This window comes from Cricetulus griseus, chromosome X, assembly GCF_003668045.3.
Source record: "Cricetulus griseus strain 17A/GY chromosome X, alternate assembly CriGri-PICRH-1.0, whole genome shotgun sequence".
In the NCBI taxonomy this organism is placed as follows: Eukaryota; Metazoa; Chordata; class Mammalia; order Rodentia; family Cricetidae; genus Cricetulus; species Cricetulus griseus.
In genome coordinates this window covers 20,297,297-20,318,103 of record NC_048604.1, presented here as the reverse complement: position 1 = coordinate 20,318,103, position 20,807 = coordinate 20,297,297, and the positions used below count along the sequence as shown (strand labels likewise).

At 38.4% G+C, this 20,807-nt stretch overlaps 1 protein-coding gene across 11 annotated transcripts in view; it reads right to left on the bottom strand.

Moving 5' to 3' along the window:
• Positions 1 to 20,807, bottom strand: part of Enox2 (ecto-NOX disulfide-thiol exchanger 2) — a 260,352-nt gene that overhangs the window by 220,992 nt on the left and 18,553 nt on the right. The window lies entirely within an intron of this gene.

The window sequence follows — 20,807 nt, the reverse complement described above, 5'->3', positions numbered from 1 at the left end:
ACTCACCCTGGCTGAAGTCTTTTGTTATTCAGAATATGAGCCATTCCCCACTGAGCCCAGACCATCCTGTGGTAATCAGCCAACATCTAAAAGACAATAGAACTTCTGGTAGGATGGAACGTATTTCCAAAATATTACAAGGGCCAAGACAGTTTTTGTATATGCTGTTTCTATTGGTTGGAATGCTTTTTTTTGCCTTTCCTAATGAACTTCTACCACCCTCCAAGAATTGGAGTAAATATTATCTCTTCTCTAGTACTACTTTCCTAAAACTAGGGATTCCTTATTGCTATTGGAGCATAAATTTCGTATTACAACTTACCTAAAGAAAACAACTACCTAATACTTAACACATGAGAACAGTGACTTAACAGTGTCCAGGAGGTCTTGCTACAAGCAATACAATGTATCAAGAACTACCTAGTCCGGGCTGGATAAAGGTCTCAGCAGTTAAGAATATGGACTATTCTTACAGTAGACCTGAGTTTGGTTCCCATTATTCATGTCAGGTAGCTTATAACTGTCTGTAAATCTGACTCCAGAGGAAGCCAAGACCTCTGGCCTCTGCAGACACTTATACTCATTTTGCACATACCCCTCCACCTATATACACACAATTAAATTTAATAAATCTTTTTAAAAAGAAAAAAAGGAACTACTTGCTCTGTCTAGCATGGCAAGGCACCCTGTCACTGAAAACAACAGAAAAACTTACATTTGAAAATCATTTTGACATATCTATAACACATGGTCACTTACAGGTAGTCCAAGTAAAAGCTGTAATTTCCACCTATGAAATAAATACCCCTATGTGGTGCCAAATAAAAACTTAACCCCACTTCATAATCCTCAATAAAATCATGTCTGCTTGGATAATTGGACCTGTGAAAAGCAATAAGAAAAGTTTAAAAACAGTCATGACAAGCTGCACTGAAATGAGGAAGAGACTCTAAGTCACTGATTACTATGATTTTTACTGAGAAAGTTACATAGTCTTTCCTAAATTGAGCATTAAGATATAAAAGCTCCTTATTCTCTAACACATTTAGAGTGTGAACACATGTAATCGAGCATCTTCTACTAGGCAGGGATTCAAAGAACATTTTGTGAGAACATCTGTTTGTTATTTATCTTTGTCTCATTTTACACATCAGCAAATCCCTTTTTACCACCAGGACAGAATAAAAATCACCATTTCATTATACAACACTCATAATTTTAAACGTCAACTTGGGGGGAAGAGAAGCAGTTGTTAGCACTGTATTCTACCTGCTGTCACAAGGAAGAAGTACAAGGGTGGGGAAGGGCAGAGAAGAACTAATTAAATATATAAATCCCTTTAACACATGCTCCGCCAATGGAGCATTCCCTTACTGTGCTTCACTGCTCCACCAACTGCTGAAAACTAAAACCCGCTATATCTTTCTAGAAAGGTATTCTTATTTTGCTCTCTTGAATTTATAACAAAAAATTAAAATGATTCTATCGAAATTAACAGAGAATTTAAGGAACTAGTGTGCTTATAAATCTTAGAAATTTGAGAAACAAGAAAAGAGAGTGTTGCATTTCAGTGTCCCTGTGCCATTATATGAAGCTACTAGGTGGTCTTTCTAAGTGTTCCAAGTGGTCACTGTGAGGAGGAGCCAATAGCAAGGCCACAAGAAATGACTAGTAGCAGGAAAAGCTACCCACTTTACTACAAAAAGCTGTAATGAAGGGAGAAAAGAATGCTGCTAACTTAGGCAGTGACTACAGCCATTTGTTAACGCATACTCATCATAGCATCTACTTGCAAATGTAGTATGTTTTAAGGTGGATAACAGCATTGAATGAATTACATTAATTACAATAATAGTTTGTTGATTTTTCCATAGATCTAAATGTATTGATTAGCATGTTATAATGAATAACACAGCAGGAAATAAGAAAGATACCATTCTTGCTTACAGGAATTTACAATCATGTATCACTTCCAATCTACTGCAAGAGGAACTAGCTCTTGTAGACCAGGCTGTCAGGAGCCAGCCCTGGTCAGATATAAAATTCTCTTTTACAAGAGGCTTGGCGACCTCCATGCTAAACCACTAATTTAGTCAAGCACCCCACCCCTTAGGTTAGTGTTCAGAGATAAAGCACAGGAAAGTTCCGGGACACCTGCCCAGGCCTGAGGGCATTTAACACCCATTCCTCCCCCTCCCTTACTTCCTCTTTCTTTACTTCCTCCTTTCTCTTTAAAAACTCCTTGCTGAAGTTCAATAAACAGACCCTGACAGCCCATTGCTTGGTTTCGCTCTTTCTTTCTCGCCCATTTATTTTCAGGCTTAGTCCCCCTCGAGACCCACGAATTACCAGAACCCTGAGGGCCGGGGCACCAGGCTGGTCTCAAACTCACAGAGATCTGCCTGCCTCTGCTTCCCGAGTGCTGGGACTAAAGGCGTGCGCCGCGCACCACCACCACACACCACCACACCACCACCCCACCACCACCACCACCACCACCACCACCAGATTTTTATCTCATTTTATATTCCAACCACAGTCCTCCCTCCCATCCCTCCTCCCCCCAGCCCACACCCAGTCCACTCTTCCTCATGGGTAAGGGCTCTCATGAGGGATCAACATAGTCTGGCACAATAGATTGGGGCAGGGCCTAATCCCTCTCCCATGCATTAAGACTGAACATGGCATCCCACCATGGGTAATGGGCTCCAACAAGCTAGCGCATGTACCAGGGATTAATTATATCTTAGTCCTACTGTCACTGAGCATGACATCCAACCCTAAGAAATGGGCTCCAAGGGATACAATGGAAGAGCAATGAAAGAGATATCTTACCAGAGAGAGCCACTATGGGCTTAGCGAAAAACCTGGTGCTAGGGTAACTCCCAAGAATCCACAAGGAGGACCCCAGATAAGACTCCTAGCAATAGTTGAGAGGATTCCTGAATTGGCCTGCTCCTGTAATCAGATTGACGAATACCCCAACTATCAACATAGAGCCCTCATTCAGTAATTGATAGAACCAGACACAGGGATCCACAACCAAAGGTCAGACCAAGCTCCAGGAATCCAGTCAAAGAGAGTGAGGAGGAAATATATGAACGAGGAAGGTCAAGATCGTGATAGAGAAATCCACAGAGACAGCTGAATCAAGCTTGTAGAAACTCATGAACTCTATACCTACAACTGTGGAGACTCCAGGGGACCGCAACAGGCCCTCTGTATGTGGAGGGCAGTTGTGAAGCTTGGACTAGCTGAGGGGGCCCTGGTAATAGGACCTTGATACAAACCTGGTACATGATACAACAACTCTTAATTAAGGCCAGGCACTATGCCCAGCAGAAGATGCCCAACACAAAAGAGGTTCTTTGACTCATTATGCTTTGCCAGGGCTTTGTTCCCCTTTACACATCGTGTGTGTGTGTGTGTGTGTGTGTGTGTGTGTGTGTGTGTGTGTGTGTGTGTTATGGTTTCCAGCTTTGTGCTCTTTTATTTTTTCCATTTTTAATTTAAATTAGAAACAAGATTGTTTTACATGTCAATCCCAGTTCCCTCTCCCTCTTCTCCTCCCCTGCCCCCCACTAACACCCTACTTATCCCATACCATTTCTGCTCACCAGGGAGGGTGAGGCCTTCCATGGGGGATCTCAGGAGTCTGTCATATCCTTTGGGACAGTGCCTAGGCCCTCCCTCTTGTGTCTAGGCTGAGGGAGTATCCCTCTATGTGGAATGGGCTCCCAAAGTCCATTCCTATGCTAGAGATAAGTACTGATCTACTACCAGAGGCCCCCATAGATTTCTAAGGCCTCCTCACTGACACCCACATTCATGGGGTCTGGATCAGGCCTATGCTGGTTTCCCAGCTATCAGTCTGAGGTTCGCAGCTTTGTGTTCTTTTTTTTTTGGTTTTTCGAGACAGGGCTTCTCTGTGTAGCTTTGGAGCCTATCCTGGCACTGGCTCTGGAGACCAGGCTGGCCTTGAACTCACAGAGATCCGCCTGCCTCTGCCTCCCGAGTGCTGGGATTAAAGGTGTGTGCCACCAACGCCCAGCATTGTGTTCTTATGGTATTTCTATGTGTGCAAATGTGTATTTCTCTGTGGCTATATGTGTTTCTTGAGCCTTTTCTCCTGTTCTTTTTCTTCTGTTTGTTTGCTTTGTCCTATTCTGGTTTATTTGTCTTTACTTCATCCAATAATGTTTTATTATTTTTATGATGCTTGTTTGTATCCTAAGGAAAGAAACAAAGGGTGTGGATTTGGGTGGGTGGAGAAGTGGGCAGGATCTGGGAGGAGTTGAAAGAGAGGAAACCATAATCAGAAGATATTAAAAAATCTATTTTCAATTTAAAAAGAATGTACAATCATTTCACCAACAGCAAGTTACACTGCAAATCTACCATCAGTTGCACATAAAGGAGAACATGCTCAGCACATATTAGCCCACTAAAGGACAGGAGAATATAATACTTATTCAAACCCTGATTGGGGGCACAAACAGTAAACACTATTACAGTTCAGCAAAGGGGGGAATTAGAGTATCAGAAGAAAGGGAAACTTTTCTTCGATGTATAGGATTTGAGTTTGGTCAAGTCAGTTAGATTTGCAAAAACTGAAGAAAGTGTCCAATGAATCAAACTAAACAACATCACATACACTAACCCTATCTTAACTCTTGAGTTGTTGTTGTTGTGTGAGCCACCCCCCCTCTCTCTCTCTCTCTGTGGGGGGGGGGGGGGGGCAGAGATGGCTCAGCTGTCATTCCTCTCACTGGCCTGGAGGTCACCAAGTTTGCAGGCTGCCCAGCAAACCCCAGGGTTTCAGCAGCGGGATTACAAGTACATGCTTCCACATTGCATTTTCACATGGATTCTGGGAACAGAACTTGGGTCTTCGTGTTTGCATGGCAATTGCTTTACCAACTAGTCTCCCATCCCAAAATGAGTTCTTCACATCAGGAAGAATTCTCAAAGTCCCTACCCAATTACCATCCAACACATAAAGGAGAAAACAAGATGTGCAGTGTCCATTCTAACCTAATCGGGAACAGAAAACATTTATAGAAATTTATCTGCATATTTGATTAAAGGGATGTGCTAAAATATGATTGAGACTTAACCTTTCGGTGAGAACATTTGCATATTAGAGCAAGAACGAGATCAAAGTAGAGAGGGAAGGAGATCATCAACCAACTGGTATAATTGTGTGGGAAAAGAATCTGATGCTAGGGGAGGCCTCCCAATGCACTGTTCTGGTCTTTACCCATCTGAGGCAAGTGTGTTTCTTCCTTTATTTCATAGAACTAATGAAATACAAGGTCACATGCCTTTTCCTCTTATTTTAAGGAAATTTTAACTCGTCTGATATATCATAATTGGTAGATATTATTAATTGCAAAAGGTAGAAATGACCAAAATAGTTTTATTAGGCAAATGGATTTACAAGTGTATATTAGGCTATTGCATATTGCTAAAAATATAAAATTCTCATTGGTAATAGGAAGCCATTTTTATTTCTCTAAATGTTTCTCAACCAGGATGGCAAAGTACTCCCCAATGAGCGTATCAGAATCTTTAGGAAGTACTTTGCAAGCTATGTCTCCTCAACTTCTATTTTACCAAAGTGGCAGGTCTCCTCTACGTGATTTCAGCATTAGTCTAGAGTTAGTATTTGGAAGCTACTACGAACCTTCATTTCTCATCTTCCTCTGAATGGTAGATCCATTAGAAACTTTTGCTTTATAGTTTGATCATAAAAACTATTTTGGAATGGAAATGGGGCTATTTGGGAATCTGCCAACTGTAACATTTTAGCAGTCCAGCACCCATTCCCAAGGCAAAGTCCTATCCCTAGCAAATGAAGCCTAGTACACGCTGTTCAGCCCATGTGGGGGCAGCATTTGTGAAGGCAGATCCTCGGCCACCTAAAGCAATCACACCATAGTCTAATAGCTATGAGTACTCCCAGTCTCAGTGGTACACTGAGTCCTACACCATTGGTAGCTGTGATTTAAGCTGAAATACCAGTCTGTCCCATTAGATTAAAGTCTCTGCTTAGTGTCAGGTCCTTTCGTTAATACCTATCTAAGAGCACTTGGATGACAATAGCTATGTTGTCTGAGGTTGGAGGATTGGTTGGAGAGACACTTCAAATAGACATTTTTGTAATGGACCAATTTGTAACAAGCATGGAATTCAATCTGCACTACTAGAGTAACTTACACAAATACTTAGGCAGAGTAAGAGAAACAAAGAAAAGAACTACAACGAAGCTAGTAAACAAGTTTCATGATGAATGTAGCAAGACCTTATTTGTCAATAATTAACTGAATACAAATGGATTAAACACTCCAATTAAAATCATGAAATGACCAAATGGATAAAAACTGAAAGCCAATATATGTGGCTTGTAAGAAACTCACACTTCCTTGAAAGACTGAAAATCAACATGTACAAAGTGAATGGGTTGAATGATTCATGCAAATGGAAACTGAAAGAAAGGAAGAACAGCAGCCATACTAAGACAAAATAGAATTTATATCAAAAGTAATAAAGAGAGACTAGGAAGTTCAGTATATAATGGTAAGGGCTCAATATAGCAAGAGGAAATAAAAGTGTAAAGATGTATGTAACACATATAAGAGTATCAAAATAGTAATTCAAATATTAATGACCTACAGAACAAAATAATAGCTGGGAACTTTACCATTTCATGTTCAGCAATGAGCAGATTATCCAGACAGAAAAATCAACAAAGAAACATTAGAGTTAAATTACACCCCATCCAACAGCTGAAGAACATATTTTTCTCACATATGGAATATTATCCAGAAGAGATCATTTGATAGGACACAAAACAATCCTCAACAATTTTTTAAACACTAAGGCATGTGTCAGTTTCTACATTCAGTCCCCAGCAGTGTGTGTGTGTGTGTGTGTGTGTGTGTGTGTGTGTTAGAGAGAAAGACTTAGGGAGAGTGGGTGCCAACAGGGGAAATCACTGATTATATGAAATATATTTCTGACCACAATTCAATAAATCTAGAACAGAAGAAAAACAAAAACTATATGAATACATGTAAATTAGACAATGTACTTGAAAAAATATTTTGAAGTTATATCTATAGCTTTCTATAGTTTGAGAATTTCATACATAAATATCAATTCAACTTACTTTTGAACAACCAATGGATCAAGAAAGAAAACAATGAAGTTTAAAAATTGCCTTAAATGAATAGAAATGAAGATAAAATATACCAACACATGTGGAGCATAGCAAAGAAGTAATAAGAAGAAAATCTGTATAAATCAATGCCCACATCAAAAAAGTAAAAGATCTCGGATAAACTATCACAAGAAATATCAAAACAAAAATAAATTAAACCCAAAGTCAGCAGAAGGAAAAAATAGTAATGATCATGGAAGATATAAATCAAATAGAGGCTAAAAGAATAATATATAAGATCAAGGAAACATAGAGCTGGTCCTTTAAAAACAGACAAACTTTTAGCTAGTCGAACTAGAAAAAAATAAAGAGAAGATTTAAAGAAAACACTACAACTGATATCAGAAAATGTTAAAAAAATCATTAAGAGATTATTATGGTTAACTATGTGTCCACACATTTAATAATCTAGGATAAATGAAAAAATTCCTAGACATACATTCCTTAGCAAGACTGAATTGTGAAGAAACAGAAAACACAAATAGACCAGTCCCAAGTAATATTATTGATTTAGTAATGAAAAAATCACAATCAAAAGAAAGCCCAAGACTAGCTAACTTCACTACTGAATTCTACCAAATATTAAAGAAATGATACCCATTCTCCTTAATTTGTTCAAAAACAAAAAAAAAAAAAAAGAGGAAGGAATTCTTTCAAACACATTCTAGAAGTCTAACATCCCAATATCAGAACAAGAACTCAGCATAGAAGTAGTACTCTAAAAAGATAAACATAATAGATAAATCTCCATCTAGACAACTAAGGCCAAACATTCAAGGTAGCAGGGAGAAATAGAGGGTTGGGAGGTAATGGCTAAAAGGGATCAAAGTTTACTGATTTGGGCAATATTGAAAATGTTCAAAAAATAGCAGTTTGGGGACTCAGTGAAATGGGTTAGTAAGGTAAAGGAAATTTCTGCCAAGCCTGACAACTTTTTATTTTGTAGCAGTCTATATGTTGGAAGGAGAGAACTCCTGAAAGTTGTCCTGACATCCAACTATGCATCATGGCATGTTCACACATGTGCATGCACATACATGCCTCACAACACATACAAAAATAAATATATGAAAATAATTGTAGTGAAGGTTATTCAACTAAGAACACACTAAAGATCACTGACTAAATTATACAATTAAAAGGGTAAACTATGTGGTATGTAAATAATAGTTCAAAGCTTTCAACAATAGAAGAATCAGTAACTTGGAGAACACATTCATAATTCTTTCTCAACATTTGATGGAGGTCTTAGTTGCTTTTCCTGTTACTGCAAAGGCAACTTGAGGGGAAAGTTGCTTCTTCTAGCTCACAGTTCCAGAATACTGCCCATCACTGAAGGGAAGTCAAGGCAGTAGGAACTTCCACAGGCAAAAGGTAAAGCAACGAATGCCTGCTACTGCTTAACTCCATTGCTCCACTTAGAGCTTAGGATCCTAGTCAGGGAAGGGTGACACCCACAGTGGACAGGTCTTCCCAATTCAATGAAGACACGCTTTCCAACTCAACAATCAAGATAATTCCCCACAGACATGCCTAAAGGCCAAATTTCCAAGTGATTCTAGGGACCATCATGTTGACAATGCACACTAACCATCACAAAAGACGACCATATGGAATCATAACAGGGTTGTTTGGTGTAGTCCCAAGGGATAAGATGAAGCAGGGCTATACTACACTACACTACACTACACATCATAGTAACCAGTTCATATTGTATTTTGTGTGGCTTTTCCACTATGCCTAAGCAAAAGGAACGATTTTGGCTCATTTAAATGAATGCTCAATAACTAGAGCTACTCAAAAAAATCACATTTCTCATCTTGGAGTGGGGAAAACATAATTACTAGTAGTTTCCAGACATAAAGAGTATTAAACAATTAAGGATGAAGTAATGGGGTACATCCAACAGATTGTGTGTTTATATTGTAGATGGGGAGACATACTTGAAAAAATGTAAAGGTTTCTTAAAAAACCCTACAATCTTATTAAAATTCACATATTACAAAATCCATCAAAACTTACATCTATAAGGTTTTTCCCCATGTAATAATTTCAACATTAGCCACGATTCAATGAATATTTGCACATTTTGATATCAGTCATAAGTCTCAATAATGATTTCTTACAAAATAATAAAACTTGCTCTTGTAGTTTAGGCCATCTCCAATCTACACAAGTTGTCTTTGGGTCAGTCATTTCTTAAAGAACCTATGTATTCAACTACATGTATTTTTTAGTCTGCAGCTTTAAGGGTAACATGAATTTCAACAAGAAAAATATCTTACCACATACTTAATACTAATGACAGTTAATGAATGCAAAACACTCTGGATTCTGTCCGTCATACCATCTTCTGGCTTTTCCCCAGATATGGAATATGCAGGCTATTGATTTTTAGAAGTTGCTTCTAAAGTTCTAGAATGAACCATTTGGCTGAACATTTCAAATCTTTTGGCATAAAGCCATAAATGCCATAAGAAACTGGCATTTGGTCCTCCTGCAATGCTTTTATTACCTGTTGAGAACTTTAACTTCAGATCATGAAGGGAAATCATTTGGCAACTATGATCTAGACTTAAAACCTCATGGGGCAGCAGACCTTACCCTTTAAAAATCTTTGGAATTGTTCTCTATTAAGGAGATTCAAATCCAGATACAATGAGAAATCTGCTTATATATTTATGCTTTATAATACCAATGAACAGTTTAATATCCCAGTAGGAATCTTAATAATCGCACCTAAGGGGCTAGAAATGACAAACCAGCTTCAAGTATTACTTTCACTAGACTGGTCAAGGAGAGTCAACATATATAGCAGGTGCTAAGCAGTGCTGACTTATCCTGGCGCACTGACAACTTAGACATGCAGAAAAATTCTCTATCAAAATTTTGAAATGGAAAACATCTACAGTGAAATTGGACTCACTGTCAACCTTGAAGTTCATGCCTTGGAACTATGTTCTAATGTTCTGACATAGCCCTTCTCTTACTTCCAGTAATAAATCCCCATGGAGAAGGTCCAAGAAGGGTATTGCCTTAGATCATATTTCATGCTAGAGTGAGGATCTTCTCTACAGCTTATCTCTATGAGAGTCCAGCCAAAATAATGTTCTACAGAGCTTGTTGTTGGGTTAGTATTCTTTTCATTTTGAACAGATATACTTTTCACATTTTAATTGATAAAATTAAAGATAATACATTTTAATGTTAAACACATATATACATTGTAAAATGGTTAGATCAGAATATATACATTTAGGCCCTCAAATATTTATTACTCCTCTGTGTAAAAAACATTCCCAATTCAGGAAGCAGTCTCCTGTACAAATTTGCTCAAGGGTACTTCCTACTTTCTCTTCTGAGAGGTTCAGTGTGGCTTGATTTATGTTGAGGTCTTTGATCCATTTGGACTTAACTTTTGTACATAGTGATAGATATAGATCTATCTGCAGTCTTCTCCATGCCAGCATCCAGTTATGCCAACACCATTAGTTGAAGATGCTTTCTTTTTTCCATTGTGTAACTTTAGCTTCATTGTCGAAACTCAGGTGTTCATAGGCATGTAGGTTAATATCAGGGTTTTCAATTCAATTCCATTGGTCTACCTGTCTATTTTTGTGCCAATAACCATAACACCAGTAGCACAGATACTGAGATTGACAATTAATAAATGGGACCTGCTGAAACTGAGAAGCTTCTGTAAGGCAAAGAACACAGTCAACAAGACAAAATGGCAGCCTATAGAATGGAAAAAGATCTTCACCAACCCCACATCTGACCGAGGGCTGATTTCCAAAATATACAATGAACTCAAGAAGCTAGCCACCAAAACACCAAATAATTCAATTAAAAAGTAGGGCACAGAACTAAATAGAGAATTTTCAATAGAGATATCCTATAATGGCTGAAAGACACTTAAGAAAGTGTTCAACATCCTTAGCCATCAGGGAAATACAACTCAAAACTACTCTGAGATACCATCTTACATGGGCCAGAATGGCTAAAATCAAAAACACCAATGACAGTCCATGCTGGAGAGGATGTGGAGAAAGAGGAACACTCCTCCATTGCTGGTGGGAGTGCAAAATTGTGCGTACACTTTGGAAATCCGTATGGCAGTTTCTCAGAAAAATGGGAATCAGTCTACCTCAATCAAGATCTAGAAATTCCACTCTTGGGCATATACCCAAAGAATGCACATTCATACAACAAGGACATATGTTCAACTATGTTCATAGTAGCACTGTTTGTAGCCAGAACCTGGAAGGAAGCTAGATTTCTCTCAGCCGAAGAATGGATAGAGAAAATGTGGTACATTTACACAATGGAGTACTACTCAGTGGAAAAAAAATGAAATCTTGAAATTCGTAGGAAAATGGATGGACTAGAAGAAAACATCCTGAGTGAGGTAACCCAGTCACAGAAAGACAATCATGGTATGTACTCCCTCACATATGGATATTAGACATAGAGCAAAGGACTTCCAGCCTAGAATCCACACCACCAGATAAACTAAGAAACAAGGAGGACCCTAAGAAACACATGGTCCCCCCAAAGAAGTGGAAAGGGACAAGATCTCCTGAGCAAATTGGGAGCACAAGGGAAGAGGGGAGGGAGGTAGAAAAAAAGAGAAGGGGAGAAGAGGAGTGGGGAGGAGAACAAGAAAGATCAGGAAGACTGAGACAGGGGAGGAATATCGGAGAGCAAGAAAAGAGATTCCTTAATAGAAGGAGCCAGTATATATTTAAAGAGAAATCTGCCACGAGGGAAATGTTCAGAGATCCAAAAGGATGACCCCATCTAAGAATCTAGGCAGTAGTGGAGAGGCTGCCTTTGATGCCCTTCCCCTGAGATTGATGACCTTAATTGCCATCCTAGAGCCTTTATCCGGTAGCTGATCAAAGCAGAAGCAGGCACCCACAGCTAAGCACTGAGCCATATTCATGGAATCTAGTTGTAGACAGGGAGGAGGGATGAGCAAAGGAGCCAAGACCATGCTGGAGAAACCTACAGAAGCGGGTGATCTGAGAGCGCACAGACCCCAGTCATAAAGCTAGGGAACCAGCATTGGACTGAACCAAGCCCTCTGAATGTGGGTGCCAGTTAAGAGACCTGGGCAGGCTATGGGACCTCTAACAGTGGAGCCAGTGTTTACCCCTACTGCACAAATGGACTTCGGGAGCCCATTCCCAATGGAGGGATGCTATGGCAGCCCAGATACACAAAAGAAGGCCTAAGCCCTCCCCCAAATGATGTGACAGACTTTGATGATTCCCCCGTGGAAGGCCTCACTATCCTTGGTGAATGGGTGGGGGATGGTTTAGGGGTGGTAGGTGGGGGCATGGGAAGATGGGAGGGCAAGGGAATGGGGGGATTGATATGCAAAATAAGATATTTTATAAAATAAAAAAATTCCCAATTCGTTCTTGTATCTAATTTGAAACATACAGAACATGACTTACATACTCTCTCCCTACTGTGCAACAGTACCACAGAAAGCATATCCTGTCTATGAGGGTCAATTCTGGTATATTTAGTGATTTGTCAGGCTGCTCTTCAAGTGCCAGGGATAGAATCCAGGGCTCCTCACATGCTAGTCAAGCACTCTACCATTGAGCTACACTATCAGCCCTAGATATAAATACTTGACAAATAAGTATGTCTTTCTCATTTCAGTCCCAGACCATTTGTTTCCTTCTTGTTAAAACCCTCAAAGGAATAGTGGGTAGGGCACTCAGGGAACATTACTTGAGAGAGGGAAAGATATTATTGGAATCCTAGCCTTATTTTACCACTGATCATATTTCTGCCCAAGCAGATTTTTTTTGTGCCAGATTGTGCTCTTTATTGCTCACATCATTCAAAATAGCCATGAGCAGCAATATTCATGAATTACTCAGGCTATCTTTATTGTATTTACTCTGTGTCCCACCCCTGTAAACCACTCTCCCTAGATATCTTAAGCATTCTGATTGCTTTTTTCCATTTCAAGAATCACAATTGCAGAGAAAGCAAAGTTCAGCATGGCTTTATTACGATTTAAAACAGGATTCTCATTACTTGGCCCTAAGAAGTTGTCTATCTATGGCCATGTCACTTATTCAAATCCCTGTTGGCTTTTTAAAATGCTATATCATATTATATACCTCTAATATACTAAGCCCTGCTACCCACACACTTACTAAAAGCATCTTTTAATGACCTGTTTGAAATCAATGTATTTGATATTTTAATAAACAATATAAAACATAGCACAAAGAAAAACTTTTCCAGAAACTTACTTCTCTGAATAGTATTAACTTTATTAAATATGCATTGTCACAATTATTTCATATTCTCATTCTTTATCACAAACTGAAGTGAATTCAGACTGTACAACTTTCACTGAATAAGTTGTGCAAATTTCTAGAACTCAGTCAAGTATATAAAGGTTGATGATCTTTGTGGCTCTTCTTCCACCTCCAAACCCAAAGGTGACAGGGTTTGAGAAAAATTCCAGCCATGTTTGGTGGGAAGAGTTTCCAGTCTATGGCAGAGGGTCAGAGAAGCGACAGGGAAAAGATATAAAGAATCTAAAGGGAATGTTCTTCACAACCTCTCAGAGGCACTGACTGAACACACCCCAAGTCTGCTTCAGTGACAGCTATATAGAGTGGTTCTTCACATTTCTCTCTTTCAGTGATATGGGCTTTCTCTAAGGGGACACCTCCTCCTCCACTTCCTCCTCCTCCTCCTCTTCCTCCTCTTTCACCTGCCTCCTCCTTCCCCTCTTCCTCCTTCTCTCCCTTCCCCCTCTCTCCCCTTTTTCTCTTTCTCTTCCCCTACAAGGCATACACACAGTAGGGAGCACAAGCATTCACATTTAAACATGAGTGAGACATCTACAAAAAAACACAACAGATTTGGAGTTTAATTCCAGAGCTGTAAACAAGTTAGTGTTATAACAACCTTGAGTGAGAAGAACAACTCTTATTTGTTGGGAATGCTGAGAAGTGAATAAAAGTGATTTGTGAAAGAATCCTAGTAAAGCCCTATAGTATACCTTTAAGACACATTGCTTGTCCACTCCAGTTGAATCATGAAGGTGCTTTATCAGACACATTGTTTTAAAATAAAAGAACAAATGTTTTGTTTTCTTAACATAGATTCTTTTTTTTAAGCCACTGAAAATTAGCATTGTAGTATGGAGAAAGGGACAGAGAAGGGGTTAAAAATTTTCTTTAGATTCAAATGCATTTTGACTTTCCTTATTTCTCTCATACACAAGACTGGTCTCGAATTCACAGAGATCCACCTGCCTCTGCCTTTCGAGTGCTTGGATTAAACGTTTGTGCCACCACTGCCCATCCTTATTTCTCAAAACTGTAGCTGAGCTCCTGTCTCTTTAGTCCTAAACAAAGGAACTTATTTACTGAGTGCTGCAGGAGGTCTTGAGTGATGCTTTAATGCCTTAAGACCAACTAGTTTGAACTCCCCTAGGCAACCAAGTGAGGATAGATACAACAATGAATTCTGGGAATGAATTTCAATGTTACATAAAAAGGAGAGAGTGGTCTTCTGTCCGGTGAAAACTGAAAGCCCACAAAGAAAGTCAAGGGACAGAATGGGAATTTCAGGATGTACAAAATTTTTTGCAATTAAAAAGAATCCAAAGAACTAGAATCTGGGCAACAGAAGGCAGGTCAAGCAGGCATAAGTATCACCATATAGTTTAGGAGACAACAATACTGAAGTATATTATCCATGTTTGTAATACCATGGATTTTGAAGCTGGACTCTTTTTAAAAGCCCCCAAGAACAACTAATATGCATGAACTCACATAATAATAAAAACAGAGAGGCAGCATGTTTGAGCACAGACCACAGTGTATTTCTATTTCAAAGTCTTCCAAACTTTTAATGCTATTTTAAGTAGTGAAATTATCTGGAAAGGGCACACATGTTCTAGAAAGGTTTGTCAGGAAGAAATGGAACCAGGAAAGTAGTGAGTCAGGAGTGTCTGAAGGGTGGAATAATCTGAGAGGAAAGTGGAAGGGTCTATGAGAGCTAAAATGCATACACGTATCCATGATCTAAGCATGGGAGCTAGGAGATCTTTCTTCTGATTTACTGTATTTTGGCTTAGAAATCAAGGCTTACAGGCAGATATCAACAGCACCCAGTATGATGAGAAAAACAGTACTGATGAGAAATGCAGAATGTAGCTCTCATTTAAATTTAATTGAAATAACAATTTGTTAAATCACTTCTGAGAATAACTCATTTAGGCCATGTTTAAAATTTAAATTTTCAGTCAAGAGGAATGCAATTCCCTATACGTCAAAGGAACCAATATCCCTGTTTGATTTCCCATTGATAACAATCATCAACGGGGCCATCACCAAAAATTCTCCAGTTTCACTCATAATACTGTATCCAAAGGCCAGGTGTGACTGTTTACATTTCAATTGAATTAAAATCCAATAAAATAATGCATTCAGTTGAAACAGCATCTTTCCAAGTTCACTATCCACATGTAGCTTAGTGGCTACTGTGTTAGAAAGGGATGGGTCCGAATATTTTTGTCATCATAGACATTTTTCACAGATAGTACTGGGTTAGTTATCAGAACACTTGCAATGATAAACCAAAAATCAAACCATTTCAATTACAAGTTTAAACACTGTAATTAGTATTCATATTCATAGAGAATATAGATCTGCACTTAACACTTTATGTTTCACTTTGGAGTGGTTATCAAAAATCAATTGTGCAAAAAGAACCATTTGAAGGGTTTTATTAAATGGTTATTACTAAAAGAATGATTCTGTAGGTCTGGATCCAGGAATATGCTTTTAAAATATGTTCTAGATAATGCTGTCACAGGTAGTTCCTAAGCTGCATTTTGATAAATGTTATGATTACGCATCAAAATATTCCAACTGATTCTGTCACCTGATGAATGGATAAAGAAAATGTGGTACACAAATACAATGGAATACTACTCAGCCACAAACAAGAATAAAATGCCGTCATTTCCAATAACATGAACAAAACTGAAGATTGTTCCTTTCGTTAACCATAAAAATCCAGACAAAGAAAGACAAGTACTTCATAATCTCACTGATACGTAGAATCTGAAACAGTTAGTCTAACTGAAGTTTAGAATGGAATGTTGGCTACTAAAGGCTTCTAGGAAGAACAGAGAAAAGGACATGGAGGGCAGAGGTTGATCAATGAGTGCTAAGCAATAAGCAAGGGTGAAGACACTCAGTGTGCTGCTGCACAATAAGGAGGCCAAAGGTAACAACTATGTGCTAAAATGTCTGGAAGAAAACAAAGGAAGGAGTTTTCACCATACAGAAATGATAAATGAGCCAGGCATGGTGGCTAAACTGGTAATCCCAACATTTGGGACACATGAAAATAATGAATTACCAATCACTCTGGACTACATACCAAGTTACAGATCAACCTGGGCTATATAGCAACCCACTCTAGCCTCTGCCCAAATGGAAAGATATGATAAATATTTGTGGAGATTTTATATATATATATATATATATATATATATATATATATATATATATATATACACACACACACACACACACACACACACACACACACATATATATAATACAATGTATGGATATATTAACACTACTTATATAGTACCCCATTGGTAGCTAACATTTGATTGGGTTTTATATACTGTTTTAAAAATAAATGTAATTTAAATATTTAAAGTTTTTGCCTAACATAATAACATGAGGAAATTCTAATTATCATTATATATGTTTGTGTGTATATATTTGTCACTTCCTATATATATATTGATTTATTTTAATGTATATATACATAAATATATCTGCATGTATGTATACATATATATATATAAAACTGTGTATACATAGGGCAGACTTTCTCTTGATGTATAATTACAAAGTGTTCCCCCAAGGCAATAGAAACATTCAAGGTACAGTGGATCTATGCAAATATTGAGTATAGAGAAAAAAATCAAGCAGTAGGAACAAATCCGTTGAGCAGAGTATCCCAGAATATCTGTGCAAACCAGAAGCATCTATTTACCAACCTTCTGGAATTCTCAGCTCTGAAATGATTCTGAAACTCGAGGTAGTAGGAGATGAGAAAACCCTTGGTACAGCTGCAGGTGGCCTAATATGTCAATGCTTTTGTGTGAAACACCAGACTATGTGTTGAGACATGGGTAAAAATACAGTTAATGACTTCCAGAACTTAGTCTACCAGGGGAAGACAGAGCAAAGATAAATATTATAATATAGTAGCAGGTGTGATTTGAGCTAAGTTGCTGGAGATGTAAAAGGTGGTAATTTAAATGTAGACAACAGCATGGAAGAAGCACAAGAGCTTGAAAATATGGAGTGAATCAGGTGACCCAGTAGTCTAATTCATAAATAAACAGCGTATACATAGTTGTATGGTATAACATCAGGGTATAAAAGAATTCTGGGTGTCTGGGATGTGACTATAGATTACCCTAAATACTTCTTTGGTTGAAAAAAAAATTTAGCCAAAAAAATCGAGAAGCAAATGATAGTATTAGATCTGTATTTAGGGAAACACAGTAAGAGCTAGGCATACAAGGTACTGGGCACATAGGAGATGCTGAGATGATGTGCTATGATTGGTCATTTGGCTGCACTGAAGAACTATTAGACTCTACTTGGCAATGTTTCTTGTTGCAAAAGGCTAAATATTAAGAGAAAAGCAACAGAATATGAAAGATTTCTTAAAATAAAGCTGAAAATCATAGGAGAAACCATGAAGAGTGGCAACATCTAGAAAATGCTGGGAATTCAGTGACCCTTTGTGACTCTGTCAATAAAAAGTATCCATGATGGGGATCAGAAAGAAAGCAAAAACAAAGTTTTCAATGGTCTGGTGAGCAGATGGCTCTACACTGCCTAGACCTTCTAATGTCGTGTCCAATTTAGTATCAGCTTTTGACTGCACACTAGTGTACACATAGCTTCTTCCATGAAGTATACTCAGACTCCCTATATATTGCATGTGGTTAACAACATGGGCTCTGGGGCAAACTTTCAGTGATCAAATCTTGAGGCTAGTAATGACATATATAGTGGTGCCTACTGATAAGCCCTGTAGTTGAAAGGGGGAAGCAGGAGCATTGTAAGTTCTAGGCTAGTCTGTGTTACACAGAACATTTGAGGCAAGTCTGAGTTACATAGTGTCAAACAACAGCAATAAAAAAACAAAACAACAAAGCAAAGCCCAATTCTGATGCTTAGTAATTTTAAGACCTAATAGGCAGGTTACTAAAACATCTGTGCTGGGTTGCACTCAATTAAGTTTTTGGCCAAAAAAGTCTCATGGAAATCGCCAAACAACCCAAGAGTAGAAAAATGAAAAAAAAAAAAAAAGGTATGTGTCTCAGTTTTTAAACATTTAAATGGAAACAGTACTATCTACCTAAGGGGACTTTGTTTGATGACCCCATATATACAAACTATTTATTTAAAATAATAATCTGATACAGAATAAGCATTCAATAAATGTTAGCTCTTATGTGTATACATGAGTGGAGAACACACACTTAACTGTACTATGTACAGTAACCCTTAAAGACATGAGTGTTATATCTCTGGGATGCCATCAGTACTGTTCAGGAGTCCAAGAAGTATCTGTAGTATATTGTCCTGTATGAACAGCATGTCTTGGCTAGTATTCCTTTTTAAAATAACTAGCTCAGTCGGTAAAATGTGAGACTCTTAATCTCAGGGTCGTGGGTTCGAACCCTACGTTGAGTGCCAGATGAAGGTGTGGAAATTAGGATTCACCAGACCCAGCATAAATGATAGGTGGGGTTTTATTGGGGAAAGAACTTGCACAAAAAACAATTAGTGACTGTCGTGGCATTTCTGCCCCAAGGATGCAGACCCTGCCTCCCTGATGCTTTCCGAGACCCGAAGGGGACCCCGATTTTCGATCCTCTCCCTTTATCTGCTCACATCTGCACCTGTAACCATGCCCAAAAGGCATGGTCACTATTACAGGTACACAGGCAAATATATCACTACGGGGGGGGGGGGGGTGCCACATGAAGTAAGTGGAGATCAGAGGACTGCCTGCAGGGATAGGTGCAAGAATAGGTTCTCTCCTCCATCATAGATCCCAGGGATCAAACTCAAGTCAGCAGGCTTGGTGACAAGCACCTTCACCTGCTAAGTCATCTTGCCACCCCCTGAGTATTATTGTCAATGAGTATATTAGGTCTTTTCAATAAGTATTTACATTTGTAAATATTCTCAGTGATCTTCTTGAGTAAGCTAGGCCTGCCCTTTACGTCACTGAACACACTTAACAGGTGTACTGAAGTAATCCACAGACAACCCAGCCTTACAAGCCTGAGTAGCTGAAGCTCAGAAAATGACTTTTTAGTTTTTCTTGAACTCAGTGCAGGGAAGAGTTCCAAGATTCTTTTTCCTTCACCAATAAAAAAATATCAGTTTCTTTTAAAAGTCTCCAATAAGCTCCTTTTCACTTAAATTCAGTGGGCTTGTTACCACAAAAAGGAATCAGTATGTGTTGGGCTGGGAAAGGAGGTATTGTTCTAACTGAAGTGGAAAAAAAATCAAGATTTGTTTTAATATGGAGCTTCCAATCACATGCCTAAAAATCCCCAACTTTACTTGCTGTAAACTTGACCTATTACTCCTTTTTTAATTACCAAATCTCATTTAAGCTTAAAGAAAGATGAATAGGCTTCATATATTCCTCCTTTCCTTTAATCAGAGAAGTAATGTTTTACTTTACTCTACTTTAATATATATTAAAGACATAATCTTGGATGGAGATAAATTCTAACCACACACTGACCAAGGCAATACAGTCATTACCATCTTCATATGCCATTTTTCTAAAAGTTGAATGAATATACTACAACAATATTTGTCCTATCTCTGATTTATCCTCTTTTCTGTTGTTCGCTTAGTCATTGGGGAAGGGTCTCACTCTGTACTACAGGTTAACCTTGAACTTGTGGTGATCTTCCTGCCTCATGTCTGCCTCTATCTGTCTGCTTCTACCTCTGCCTCTGCTCTGCCTCTGCCTCATCCTCTGAAGAGCAGGGACTGCATGTGTGTGCCACCATGCCTGACTTGCTCACTTCCTTCATAATATTGTTGAATATTGTCAACTATTATGAAATTGTATGTGGCAAGTCATTTCCCCAGTACATACAATCTCCAATAAACTGATGTAATAATGATCCCTTGAACAATGTCTCCTGAAAGGGTTTTAAAGAAAAGTTTGATCAGAGAGCTACAGCTAGTGTGAATTACTCAATGTCTGGATCCCTTTGCTGAATTTATAACACAACTTTAAACAGCATTCCCTTCTTTGGTGGTACACAAAATTATGACTTTTCATTAAAAGGAACAAATTGAAAAATCCATTTGAGAACATTAAAAATATGGGAAGATTGATGAGATAAGAATGGAGAATGCAGGGAGGAAGGGAGGGAGGGAGGAGAGAAGGAGGAGGGGGAATGAGCTACATATTTTTTCTGTTGTCTGTGTAAAAACATTCTAACTTTGAAAAT